The 14,327-nt window shown below is 32.3% G+C and overlaps 1 long non-coding RNA gene across 1 annotated transcript; it reads right to left on the bottom strand.

The window, feature by feature from the left end:
• Positions 1 to 1,083: 1,083 nt before the first annotated feature.
• LOC136276553 (uncharacterized) lies at positions 1,084 to 14,102 on the bottom strand. Its single transcript, XR_010715059.1, has 3 exons — positions 13,997 to 14,102; positions 8,788 to 8,913; positions 1,084 to 8,628 (listed from the first exon to the last, which is right to left on the bottom strand). It is a non-coding gene; the product is annotated as an uncharacterized lncRNA (long non-coding RNA).
• Between the last annotated feature and the right edge of the window lie 225 nt (positions 14,103 to 14,327).

Raw genomic sequence — 14,327 nt, 5'->3', positions numbered from 1 at the left:
CAAAATAATTTAGTCAACTAATAAAAACATTTACCCTAATTACATTCAATGATGTGGTTAATTTAATGAATAGTTGTAATATTAAGTCAGTGAATAATAATAAGCCATTTTGCAACGTTTTATGACTGTGACTTTGAATGACCATTTATTTATACGGATATTTTTTTCCAAAATTGACTTTTCCGAACAGTTTGGTACTGTTTTTCAGAAATAGACATCCACAGCATAAAACCAGAAAAATATGATTCATATTTTAGATGAGGCCGATTTTACTGGAAATTGCATGTGACTACTTTCTGACTAAAACCGGTACAAGAGAGTGTTATTTTGTGGCAAACACCTGGTGCGGGTATTACTGTTAAATGACAGCATTTAGTTTGTGTCTGCCAACATCAAATCACATTGTTAATACTACTTTTGCGAATTTCAAACAAATTATCAAACGTTACAATGGTGGTAACACACAACAAACTGTTCTGCAGACTTTGTATTCATTAAAGGGGGATATTATAAAGTGTTCTAGTGATAAGAGGACTATCAAAATGCTTAATGCGTTAATATAAATGTATATGTACTTTTTTAATTGAATTGGAATTAACATTAACAATATTTAGTTTTAAAGGGGCTTAAACACGATGTGAGCTCAAAATTTCAAAAGATTATTTTTTGGTTTTTAAGGTTAGAATGGTTAATACGGGTATTTTAAATGCATAGGTTTTGTCAAAAATTTATATTAATTTATACATAGTTACGTGTATCATTATATATACTGTAATAATTGACTAATACATGTAATCGTTTGTAACCCATGGATAATAAAATTATGTTATGATTTTACATGATTTGGTTTTGACATCATATCAAATAATGTTTGTAGGGTTATATCTGTGATCTTTGTCATATCATTGTTCGAATAATAAAACAAATACAAATTATTGTGTATTTATGTATAATAAAATAATGCATGAATGTGCGATTAAAACATGTATACATATTAACTTCATTATTTTAGGCAAAATAATGGCAAAATAATGCTTGGTATGCTGTAAAATAGGACAGGAGACTTCAGTAAAAGTTTACGTCTTTATTCTTGAATGTCTGAGGAAGAATTGTAGATAAACATTTATATCACAATATAATACCAGCAAATACCACTGTAAAAACTATAAACATGTGGTGGCACAGATAATCTCACTGCTCAGTTCACTCTTTAAAACAATTAGATACATATTTGTTTACAGATAACTAGAAATGCTTAAGACGTATTATATAAAACACCATAACAGAAAAGAATGTGTGGTGACACATTAGTTTCAGGTGCATAAACACCAGTAAAACAATAAGTTGCACTCTACTCATCTTATAGTATAAGTTGATAATAAATGAAAATCTTATAAAAAAGAATGGGGAATTAAAATAGAATGGGAAGATTTACTCAAATAATAGAGATTCACTTTGCAATGAAATGTACTTGAGTACAGATGACTGTTCTAAAAATAAAAGACCAAAACATTAGCACAAAACTTTTTACATTATTATATCTAAGGGACTTCCAGTGAAAAAATCTTAATTTCTGGTAGACAAGAAAGTGTGGGGGGGGGGGGGGGGGGGGTAATACATAAGTAAATACAGGATTAAAAGAATGCTTTGTCGAAACCTACACACACTACTGACTACATAAAAGATTGTACAAAAACACGTGTGCTACCTGAACACAAAATCTATGTATACTGAGCATTCAAAACCAGGACAAACATAAAAACTAACTAGATACGATCTTGTTACGAGTAACGAGTAGGTCTTCACTTGAATTTTTTGAAACGATATGGTAAAATATCGATTAAATTTCAGAACCGCCTCCTCACTTTGATCTCTTGAATTCTTTCTTTTTTTGTTCTTACACCTATCTAAAAGTGTTCATTTTTTCGTTACAAATGAATGAAGATTGTAGAGGCCAGCCCTGTAGATCCACAATGGGGACAAACATTGGTGTTTTAATTAGTGGAATCGACTAGATTTTATTAATTAATGGATGTGTCAAATTTTTTTTAAAACAGATATTGCAACGATCAACAACTTTGCTTCTACAATGCATCAACAATCCATGTGTATTTAAGTTAATCGTAATAGACTTCACAAGTCTCTGAGTCAGTATTTGAAGGAGCAAGCCCCTTTTTCTTGGTTTCGTTAAAAAGAACTTTTGATTATCTATTACTTATGTTTTATATGTACAAAAAATCGGCCGTAAATCGAGACTGGAAGACAGGAGAAATTTCAAAAAATGTTTTCAGTTTACATCAAGTCCATCATCTGTGAAAAATAAATGTTGAAATCAGTCGAACAGAATTATCGTACAGAGATATCGTGCACAAAATTTGAGGGGGGTAATTTTAAAAAACAGTACGAAAACAACTAGTGGACTAATTGTCTTTGAACAATTAGAGGTCTTTCAACCTCGTTGTGCTTTATATTTACAATAAGATTGTTTCAATAGAATTAAGTATTTTTTCTGCGTTACTTAAAAAAAAAGTGCCAAAAGATTAAGTTTGTATTTTTTTATTGCTTGACCCTGACCTTTGACCTTTATGTCATTTTGATCGGACAAGGTAGACGCTTCAATACCAAGTGGTCCGATGTATATATGATTATTGGTGCAAAAGTTGTTTTATTGAACGTTCGAAACTTTCAGGGGCAATAACTGCTAAAAAGGGACATTGCACCCTTTAGGTATGAAGTGTATTGAGTGTATTGAATATATTAGTAAAAGTTTCGAGTCTCTATCTCTGTTGGTTTATGAGGTGTAGCGATAACAAGCATTTTGTACAATAGGGGCAATGGGTTAAAGGGTTATATTTTGAAATGTCTTAAGAAGACCTATTTCATACATGAAAAAGTTTTTCTCTACCAATCTAAACAAAAGAGATCTATAAACTTATTAATTAACAGATTTTTAAAATTTTTAAATAACCTTGATGTCATTTCGATCGGCCAAGGTAGACGCTTCAATTTCAAGTGGCCTGATGTCTCTACAATGTATGGTAAAAAAGTTGTAGTGGGTTTATTTTTGGTTTTATTGAATGTTAAAAACTTTCAGGGGCAATAACTGCTAGAAGGGGGCCTAAGATCCTTTCGGTAAAATAGATTGAAACACCCTCCAAGTGTTATGGAGACGTTGGTAAAAGTTCCAAGTCTCTATCTCTTATTGTTTCAGAATAGTAGCAATCACAAGCATTTCGTACAATATAAGCAATAACTTTTTAATTAGGTATGAAGGTATGAGCCAAGGGGCCATTTTTCAAAATGCTTAAGATGTCCTACCTAATCTATGAATTAATTTACATATTTCCAAATGACCTTGACCTTTGGCCTTATGTCATTTTGTTCGGCCAAGGTAGACGCTTCAATTTCAAGTGGTCTGATGTCTCTACAATGTATGGTAAAAATGTTGCATGTGGTTTTATTGAATGTTGAAAACTTTCTCGGGCAATAACTGCAAGAAGGGGGCATCAGATCCTTTCGGTATGAACAGATTGAAGAACCATCTAAGTGAAATGGAGACATTGGTAAAAGTTCCAAGTCTCTATCTCTTATTGTTTCAGTGGAGTAGCGATAATAAGCATTTTGTACAATAGGGGCAATAACTTTATAATTGTTGCAAGGTAGTAGCTGAAGGGTTATATTTTCAAATGTCTCAAGAAGTCATACTATATCCATTAAAAAGTTTTTCTCTACCTCCCTTAACAAAAGAGATCTAAAAACTCATTAATTAACGGATTTTCAAATGACCTTGACCTTGATGTCATTTTGTTCGGCAATGGTAGATGCTACCATCCCAAGTGGTCCGAAGTCTCTATGACATAATAAAAAAGTCGGAAGTGATTTTAAAGAAATTAAAATACTTTCAGGGGCAATAACTACTGAAAGGGGGTCTCAGATCCTTTTGGTATGAATAGATTGAAGAATCCTCTAAGTGTACCATCCCAAGTGGTCCGAAGTCTCTATGAAATAATAAAAAAGTCGGAAGTGATTTTAAAGAAATTAAAATACTTTCAGGGGCAATAACTACTGAAAGGGGGTCTCAGATCCTTTTGGTATGAATAGATTGAAGAATCCTCTAAGTGTACTGAATACATTGGTAAAAATTTCAAGTCTCTATCTCTTATGGTTCCTGAGTAGCGATAACAAGCTTTTCGTACACACGAGCCAATAACTTAGTAAGTTCTGGGAGTCATCAAGCAAAGGGTCATTTGGTACCATAACGTTAAATGGTCAATAACATATAGAAAAAATTGATTCAATATCTCTATAAATAAAAAAGCTGTCCCTGGAAAAAAAGAGAAGAAACGAAAACTAGTAGACTACAGTACCCGCAACGTTATTTTTTACAAGATAAACGATAGGATAGGATTCACGCACGATAGGATAGAATTAACGCACGATAGAACGGTATACACGCACGAAAGGATAGGATTAACGCACGATAGAACAGTATACACGCACGATATGATAGGATTGATACACGATAGGAAAGGATAAACGATGTTCATGATAAACGTATGATCGCTTTTAACGATATTTACGAACAAACTGATAATGGCAGAATTTGAGAGAGAACACGTACAGATAAAGATTTACGTGGAATTTCTTTTTTGTAACAATTGCCGAGTTGTTAATCATCGCTGCATCATTTATAGAATGTATAAAAAATGACCAGTTAATTATTTTTCAACTAAAATTATGAGCTTTAATGGTCAATAAATTTTCTGTATTGTTAAAATTGTTTTTATTACCGAACACCCTATGCTATAGCCGATCGCCGCGAATATTTCAGCCCGAGATAAAATCACTCGGAAAATAGCGGGTTTAATTATATAAATCCAACTCTTGTATAGAGTAAATATAAAATCTATCATAAGTACATTTCTTTCTGTATAAGAAAATGATGCATTAAAAACGAATTATTACAGACAAGTTAAATATTTACGCAGATACACATTCCGTGTACGATTTGTGAACATTGTTTTCATTACCACACACCCTAGCTGATTGTTAGAACATTTCAGCCTGAAATCAAATATCACACGAAAAATAATGGGTTCAAAATACAACTCGGGTTTTAATTAAATATAAATTATATCATAAACAGTTTTGTCTCTGTAAAATATGATGCAACAAAATTATATTGCATAGGTATACACTCTGCGTACGATTTAATATATTCGATTTACAGGTAAATATGTTACCTAATTGTTCCTAAGAACTTCGTTTTTCATTTTCAATGTTAACAGATCGATATGATTTAGATATAATATTGGTTAATTTTGATCTAAAAAAATTGAAAATTAGTATCCTGACGGAATGTTGGATAGGATTTTACAATTCTTGTTCAATAAATATTCGTATACAGCGCACCGAACGAGTTGCAACTTAGTAATAAATTTACTTGCTTATGAAAAGGCACGATACGATTAACACGATAGGATAAACGGAAGAATTATTAAATCAAACGATAAACCTGATAGGATTAACGCACGATAGGATAGGATTAACGCACGATAGAACAGTATACACGCACGATAGGATAGCATTAACGCACGATAGAACAGTATACACGCACGATACGATAGGATTGATACACGATACGATAGGATAGGATTGTAAAAAATAACGTTGCGGGTACTGTAATTGTTCTCGAACAATTAGAGGTATTTCCACATCATTGTTTTTATATGTTTGAAATAAGATTGCATCAATAGAATAAAGTATTTTTCCTGCGTTACTTCATAAAAAAGTGTCAAACGATTAAGTTTGTAATTTTTTATTGCTGTACCTTGACCTCTATGTCATTTTGATCTGACAAGGTAGACGCCTCAATACTAAGTAGTCCGATGTATCTATGATTATTGATTCAAAAGTTATTTGTGTTTTTATTGAATGTTCGAAACTTTCAGGGGCAATAACTGCTAGAAAGGGACTTTGGACCCTTTCAGTATGAATAAATTGAAGGAGCGTCTAAGAGTACTTAATACATTAGTAAAAGTTTCAAGTATCTATCTCTAACAGTTAATGAGGAGTAGCGATAACAAGCATTTTGTACAATAGGGGCAATAACTTTATAATTGTTACATGGTAAAGGTCAAAGGGTTATATTTTGAAATGTCTTATGATGTCCTACTACATCCATGAAAAAGTTTTTTCTCTACCACCTTAAACAAAAGAGGTCTAAAAACTCATTAATTAAGATATTTTTAAATAACCTTGACCTTTGACCTTTATGTCATTTTGTTTTGCCAAGGTAGACGCTTCCATTCCAAGTGGTCCGAAGTCTCAATGATAAGTAATAAAAGAGATGGAATTGATTTAATGGAAATTCCAATACTTTCAGGGGCAATAACTACTAGAACGGGGGCTCATATCCTTTCGGAATGAATAGATTGAAGAATCCTCTAAGTGTACTGAAGACATTGGTAAAAGTTCCAAGTTTCTATCTTTTATGTTTTCAAAGGAGTAGCGATAACAAGCTTTTTGTAAATAGTGGCAATTACTCTGTTATTATTTTAAAGAAGGAGCCAAGGGGCTAAATTTCAAAATGCCTTAAGATGTCCTATTACAGTCATGAAAAGTCATTAAATTAAAATGCGTAACCGAGTAAACAAAAGTTAGATATGCATTATAAACGCAGAGCATAAAAATGTGCATATAACAAAGTAAACAAATTAAGACAAATAGTAAAATTTGATTTACTTGTAATATAGGACAGGAGACTTTAGTTAAAGTTTACGTCTTTATTGTCGAATGTAAAAGTGATCGGAAAAAGAAAGATAGCGTCCCCTGTCCAGCGTTTGAGTTAATCTCATTAACAATAAGATTACCTCAATTATGCAATAAAGAATTCGGGACAGAAAGTATCGAGATGTGAAATTTATCTAAGGGATTTACGTAGCGTTTCATACAAACGAGTGGATACCATAAGTAAGCATTTAGTTAGTTTAACGAATTATTTTTAGCACTTCATAACATTTGATTTCCAAGACACTGATTTCACAAGGTTCAAAAGAAAATTGTCACAAAGAATGTGAAAAATTATAGACATTGCAGTAGTTTTCCGGGTCAATTAAGCCATTTTTGAAATAGAAAATGATGTTTTAAATTTGTTTACAAAACAAACTTGACAAATGGTACCGCATAATTTCAGCTCATATTAAAATTCGCCCCCGTCGTCGAGGCGGGTATTACTGTAATTGATACGACTTTGATATCGCTATAAAAAAAGTCATAATGTTTTTGCAAATCAAAAATAAACCTGTGTACATTAGTTTGTTAATGATATTTCTGAAGTTTGTTTTGTTTACAATTGATGGATAATATGCGGGTTGAATAAACCCAATCATTCAAGGGACAAAACCAAACTATTCCCTTTTCTTAACATACCCATGATGCATTTGGGTTTTTAAAATGTTCCCATAAAAAAAATGTTTTTATTAACTAACAGTGAAATGAAACCGATTCTGCTGGTGTAAAAAGGCGAAAGTCTATACTTTTCTAACATAATTGGTTTGTTAAGTAAAATTATTTGATACTGTAGAAGCCAAAAAATCGGACCATGCAGCTTTCAGAGAAAAAACATTTTAAGACAACGCACTCTGACTTAAAAGCAAACTTTGGTTACCTTTAACTGTACGGTACAAATGTTAATTGTTTTTGAAATAAGAGATCAAATAACGTCTTCAATACATCCTTACTGTCATTAGTTCCGTCTCCTTTGTAGAAAAAAGTCAAATTCAAGTGTTGTGGAAGGACTTTGCTTCTTTTCTGTTTGTTTGTTTTTTCTCGAAAACTTTGATCGGCAATACTTGTTTTCAGCTATGCACTTTGGTTGCAAAGGTAATTGTCCGTTCCTTAAAAATCATACGAAGTGAACGATTTCATTGTCAGCAAAAAGAATTTAATAAAGGATTTTCGCGTTGAATACACAAAGTGTTTTCTGTTTTCATAAGAAAAAAGGGACGAAATGTCACTTTATAATTATACCATAAGCATATTAAAAAGATGTCGGTAAAAAGTTGTTCAGGTAATTATGTGGTTTTTTATTTAATTTGGAAAATATCAGTTTTTGAGAAACGCACAGTTTTTCCTTTAATAGTCATAAACAATGGTTTCCGGTGTAAATATTAATCTTCTTTGCGCTGAATCTCAAGGTGAAACAACAGGTTTTGGATTTTTCTTGCCACTTGATACTAAGCTCATAACTAAGCCGACGAACTTGACAGGATTATCAATCAAAGCAGTTTTCATTCCTGAAATAAATGTCATAGGAAATTCTTTCATTTCTTTCCAGCAATCTTTGAAATATTTGCTCCAAGTTTCTTCTGTATAGGAGATCAACGTGTTACCGTCTTCTTCGATGGTAATTACAATCTCGTTATCCTTCTTTCCGGCGCAGATTACGATATCGACATCACTGATATATAAAGTAAGTTTTACATTGTCGGCACAATGGTTCACATGCTTATTGATATTATGTCGAAGCTTGTGAAAACTCTTTTTTTGCTTGTGAGAGCCTTTTAATTCCGGAGCAAGCATTTTGTATAATGAATGTAGAACTCGGTGATCTACTTTATCTGTTTCCTGAAGCAAAATTGACATTAATAGATAAAATAAGTTTATAAAGAACTTTGCATAAATGGAAATAAATGTCAAAAATGAAATCAATATACTTAGGTGATTAATATTTAAAGACGAATAATATCATTTATCCGTTCTAATGTATTCAATATTAAATCTTACCTTGTAAATAGTATGATTTTTTATTTCTTCCATCTCTTCAATTTTTGACTGTTTTAGACAAATACGAAGTAAAAAATATTGTTCCTCTTCACTGACGAAGCAAATAAACTCCGCTTTCAAATTTATCTGTTATGTAAAATTTAAGTCAATCAAATGAATTGTTGTCCTGAGTGTATGCTCGTAAAATCATTAAATTTAGTAGTCCAATCCAATATATGACTAGTGTTTGTATCAGTGTGATTTAAATTCCATTTGAGACGCAATTTTCTTATTGATTAAAAGTGGAGAATCCAAGCGTTAAGTTAAGACATATAATCTACTCCGTTATAAATGGATACATTTTGCCAATAAACTACGAAATGCCTGTGTAATGAAGAATAATGACCCCCGTAGAATAATGACCGGGGTCATTTTTCGATGTAAAATAATGACCCCCCGGTCATTATTCTACGCAGAAAAATGACCCCCCGTCATTATTCTACGTAGAAAAATGACCCCTTTGCCTGAAGAATAAGTGTCATTTTCATAAAAATGAGCACACTCCACATGAAGAAAAGTGACCCCTGTAGAATAATGACCCTCTTGTAGATTAAAGTTTTTCAGTATAATTTTTAGTATTTGTGAAATAGTCTTTACACTATTGTAATTTTTATTGCTGCAGTTTACAGAAAGTAACAGAAATTATAATTCATATTCAAATAAACTTAAAGTGAAAGAAGGGGTATAGCTTAGAAAATAAAAATCCTTCCGTTATAACAAGACATTATTTGACGTATTGGATCGGGGTATGGTTGTCATCTTAAAGGGGCATGGTCACGATTTTAGTCAAAAAAAAATTCCGATCCTAATGTTCACAGTGCTTTAGTAAGGCATTTTTAATAGGCAACTAATATTTGAGTGTCATTCGTTGAGTTATAAGCAAGTTACAGAGCTTGCAATTCTTTGCTTTGTTAACAAAGCTTTTGTTTACATTTTGAATGTTGAAGTGAAAATTCTAATGTTAGACCTAATGAATGTGTTAAACGTAAGGAACGATTTATTTATGCTTTAAATGAATAAGAAGATAGACAAAACAGCTTGAAAAAGATTTTTTACTGGTATATTGAACCTATGTAAACAACAACAGGGCACGAGCCTTGTTTACATGACAAGGAATTGTGAACCCTGTTTCTTGCTTATAAACTTTACAACTGACCCTCAAATTTCATATGATCAGTAGAAATGCTTTCCTTAAGCATTGTAAATAATGAAAACAGTTAAATAGAATTTGACCAAAATCGTGACCATGCCCTTTTAACAATTACATTTACATATATTTATGGTGTTCCGATAGGGCCACTCCGACCTTAGGGCGAAGATGCGAAGTTGCAAAGGCGATAGTGCGAAGGCGAAAGAGCAAAAGTGCGAAGATGCGACTTCGAAGCGCGAAGATGTGATGCCTAAAGTGCGAAGGCGAAGGAGCGATACTACTATCGTTCCTTCCCAACTTCGCACTCTGGCCTTCGCATCTTCGCCTTCGCCTTTTTTATTTGCATTCAGCAAGTCTCGGTCGATTACCTAGAATTTAATGCAGGCACCGTACTCGCCAAGGTTTATCGATCAATCAAGGCTCTTATTGGCACGCATGCGCTAGGCCATCGCGCTTACTATGAAGGCTTATAAATATTTTAATGTGGACATATGACATATATGCCTAATCATTATATACTCCATACAAAATTCAAAGTCCACCATAATGTGTACATATGCACTTCCAGACTCCTGTCACTTACTAGCAGTCTGTTTACCGTGGACCAAACACAGTAACATTCTAATTTCATTATGCGACACTCCTGCTCATGCATGAATCTAGGGGGGGGGGGGAGAGGGGGTCCGTCCCCCGGAAAAATTCAATATTAATAATTTCACGCAGTAAAAGGGGAGAGGGGGTCCGGACCCTATCTCCCTGGATATTTTAATTTTATTAATTTTATAAAAATAAAATTTCCAAAATATGTATCGGAACCCTTAAACGATAAAGAGCTCTGCAATTACAAAATATAGGTAATCACAGATTTCAAAGCTCACCGAGACGAGACATCACCTTTATGAGGCATCACCTTTATGAGACCACCTTTATCATATTATATGAAAACCATCCTTTATGATATTGGATATTCGTGGATTCTGTTTGGACACATTATCGTATATCATCTGTTAAAAAATTGTATGATAATCATATGATCATATGTTAATCAATACAATAATATAAAATTAAAAATTGCACCCTACCATACTTACAATATGTATCATATAATAATGAAATAATACCATAAAATGCCGTACAAAAATTGTGAGATATGATATTGTAACGTATGATATGACATTGTATTGTGTAATACATTAATGTATTTGATCAAATAATACAATATCATAAAACATAATACAATATAGTATTATATGAAACAATATCATATTGCAATAATACATCATAACATTGAAACATGTGTTATTGTATTGTATAATATAGTATGATATTGTATTGTATGATACTCTATCATATTTGATAAGTAATATGACATTGTATCATATGATACAATATAATTTGATACAACATTGTATCATATCAAATGAAACAATATCATGGGTTAAAATAAAATATTATATAATACAATTGTATTATACATATTATATCATATGATACAATGATATATATAACATCATCATGAAATACAATTTCATTAGATATGAAAATATATCATATAAACCAATATCTTATTATACAATATCGTATCATACGATATTTTATAATATAACAATAGCATATATACAATTTTACTTGATATAATTCTATATTACAGAAACCAATATCATATTATACAATACTGTATGATATAATATCACAGAATATACAATATTATATCATAGGATGCAATATTATATATTGCAATATCATAGGTAATAGTATCATGTGATTAAAAAATGAATTAATAAATTAATATTATATTATACAATATTGTATCATAATATACAATACTATACAGAACAATATCATGATACAATATCATATCATAAAATATAAAAAAGGATACAATATTATATCGTATCATATAACGTTTTACAATATAACATATGGTATTATATTGTATCCTATTAAACAATATTCTTTCATATCATACAATACTTTATCATAGGAATCATGTTATATCATTTAAAAACAACCACATCTATCTATCAAGCAGGTTTGAGTGAGGTAGGAGATGTCTTTAGCATCCTTGATAATGGAGATCAGGCTCTGCATCTGAAGCAACCTCTGTGTTTCATTTATAATACAGTTAAATCCACTATGCAAGCTATCATCTATAAAACATGTGACCTGTTCCGAAAAACTAAACCTCATCAAGCATCATAAACCTATGGCTCAGATTCAGCATTCAAGCCTATCAGGTGCATCAGTATCATAAGACGCACCATACATGCAAGTTTGGTGAAGTTAGGACCAGTAATAACTAGGATATCATCATCAGAGGGCACCAGCAATTAAAACCTTTACCTCCTCAAGCATCCCCAACCTATGGCTCTGATTCAGCATCCATGTCTGTCAGGTGCATCTGTATCAAAACACTCACCATCCATTAAGGTTAGGTGAAGTTAGCAAGTTTGGTGAAGATAGGATATGTAATAGCTTAGATACAGGACCTGCACCAAAAACTTTAACCAGCTCCGAACGCCAACGCCGGGAGTATAGCATAAGCTCCCCTTGACTTCCTCTCGGTGAGCTAAAAAGGCGAAAGCGCGAAGATTCGAAGGCGAGAGTGCGAAGTTGCAAAGGCGAAGAAGCGATAGTAGTATCACTTCTTCGCCTTCGCAACCTAGCACTTTCGTCTTCGCATCTTCGCGCTTCGCCGTCGCATCTTTTATATTCTTCATATTGTTCATGAATTATACTTGTATTGAGGATTTTCACTATTACAAACTGCTAGGTATACAAGTGCATTACGCGGAATTAATGATGAAACCAAAATTATGAAAAGTTTACTCTACTGTTAGGTATTATAACCAAGTTGAAGTTAGTAGGCACTGACAGCAGCCATTACGTCAGTAGAGGTAAACGACCAATAAGGAAAATCGTCAAAGTACTGAGAGTACTCATACAGAAAATATATTTTACTTTATCAACGGCATACTTTAGTAAGTTTAGTTAATATCAAGATGATTATTGCATCAATAGTTTGTATGAGCATTGGTAACTTTGGATGCAATAAAGATCGTGTGATCAAAATCAAGGGGGATATAAACCCCTAACATGGGTCCTAACCTTTTATCAACGCTTTGAGAAACAATCTTTTCTTATTATAATCGATCAGTGTTTATTATGTATTAAGATTTACAATAGTCAGGTACTCTTCACACATTTGCTCTAAAAGAATAAAGTCTATTCATGATCACAAATACAACATTACAACAAATGTTTATAATATTGATGTTCATGTATTACGTAGAAGAAAACAAAACTAACGCAAAATGATTTTTTTAAAATTCACTTTCCTCAAGAAATGTAAATAAGAAGAATTCATGTTCCTACGTTAACTGTCCCCTTAGTCTTTTTCCATAAAGATATATACATGTATCATTCTAAGATTGACTATTCATTCACCAATGAATATTGCTTATATTATTACAACAATTATTCTTTAATGATATTTGTTCGTTTATTATCACAAAATATCCTCACTGTGTATGAATCTTTCTTTATTTGCGTCATTTCCCGCCCTATGTCGATGAGAGATGTGACGTAATGGTTAACAATCAATTTGTGGCAATGTAAGAGTGTTTTGTGTGTGCCTGCTACGGATTTAAAAAAACTATATACAGCAATTTATCTACAAATTTGGTGTTTATACAAAATCAGTTGAGCAGAGTGAAAAATTAAGTAATTTTAAAGTCATATCTTGGATACGGTGTAACCAATTTCTATTCATATTTAGGGGGGGGGGGGGTCATTTTTCTATGGGGGTCATTTTTCTTCATGTTTAACATGAAGAAAAATAACCCCTGGGTCTTTTTTCTTCAGAAAAATCCAATTATTCTTCAGCTAGGGGGGTCATTATTCTACGTCGAAAAATGACCCCCGGTCATTATTCTACGGGGGTCATTATTCTTCATTACACCTGCACCAGAGTGAATGCTCACACCTTTGCTATTTCAACACAACTTCAAATGAACTTACCTGATCAACAATTATTGTGAAATTAATGAAAAACCTGCTTTCATTTTCGGTATAAACTGCTATAGAATAGCACAAAAAGTAAGGGGTTTTCCCTCATTGACTTCTATCAGCGTTTAACTTTCTAAATTTAATGCTGAAGTAAGTTCCGTAAACTATATTTAAATGTGACCTGACCCGCAATTATGTTGAACTTAATCAATTTTTAAAATAAACTATCCCAAAATAGCAAAACTGAAAGTAAAATGATATTTTCCGTCTCGACGTTCATTTTAGCCTTGCATTAAGGGAGATATCCGGTCATCTTGAACAAAACAACATGTAAAACCTCATA

Source organism: Magallana gigas, chromosome 6, assembly GCF_963853765.1.
Source record: "Magallana gigas chromosome 6, xbMagGiga1.1, whole genome shotgun sequence".
NCBI classification, from domain to species: Eukaryota; Metazoa; Mollusca; class Bivalvia; order Ostreida; family Ostreidae; genus Magallana; species Magallana gigas.
The sequence above is the reverse complement of the archived record's forward strand: the minus strand, read 5'-3'. Positions and strand labels throughout refer to the sequence as shown.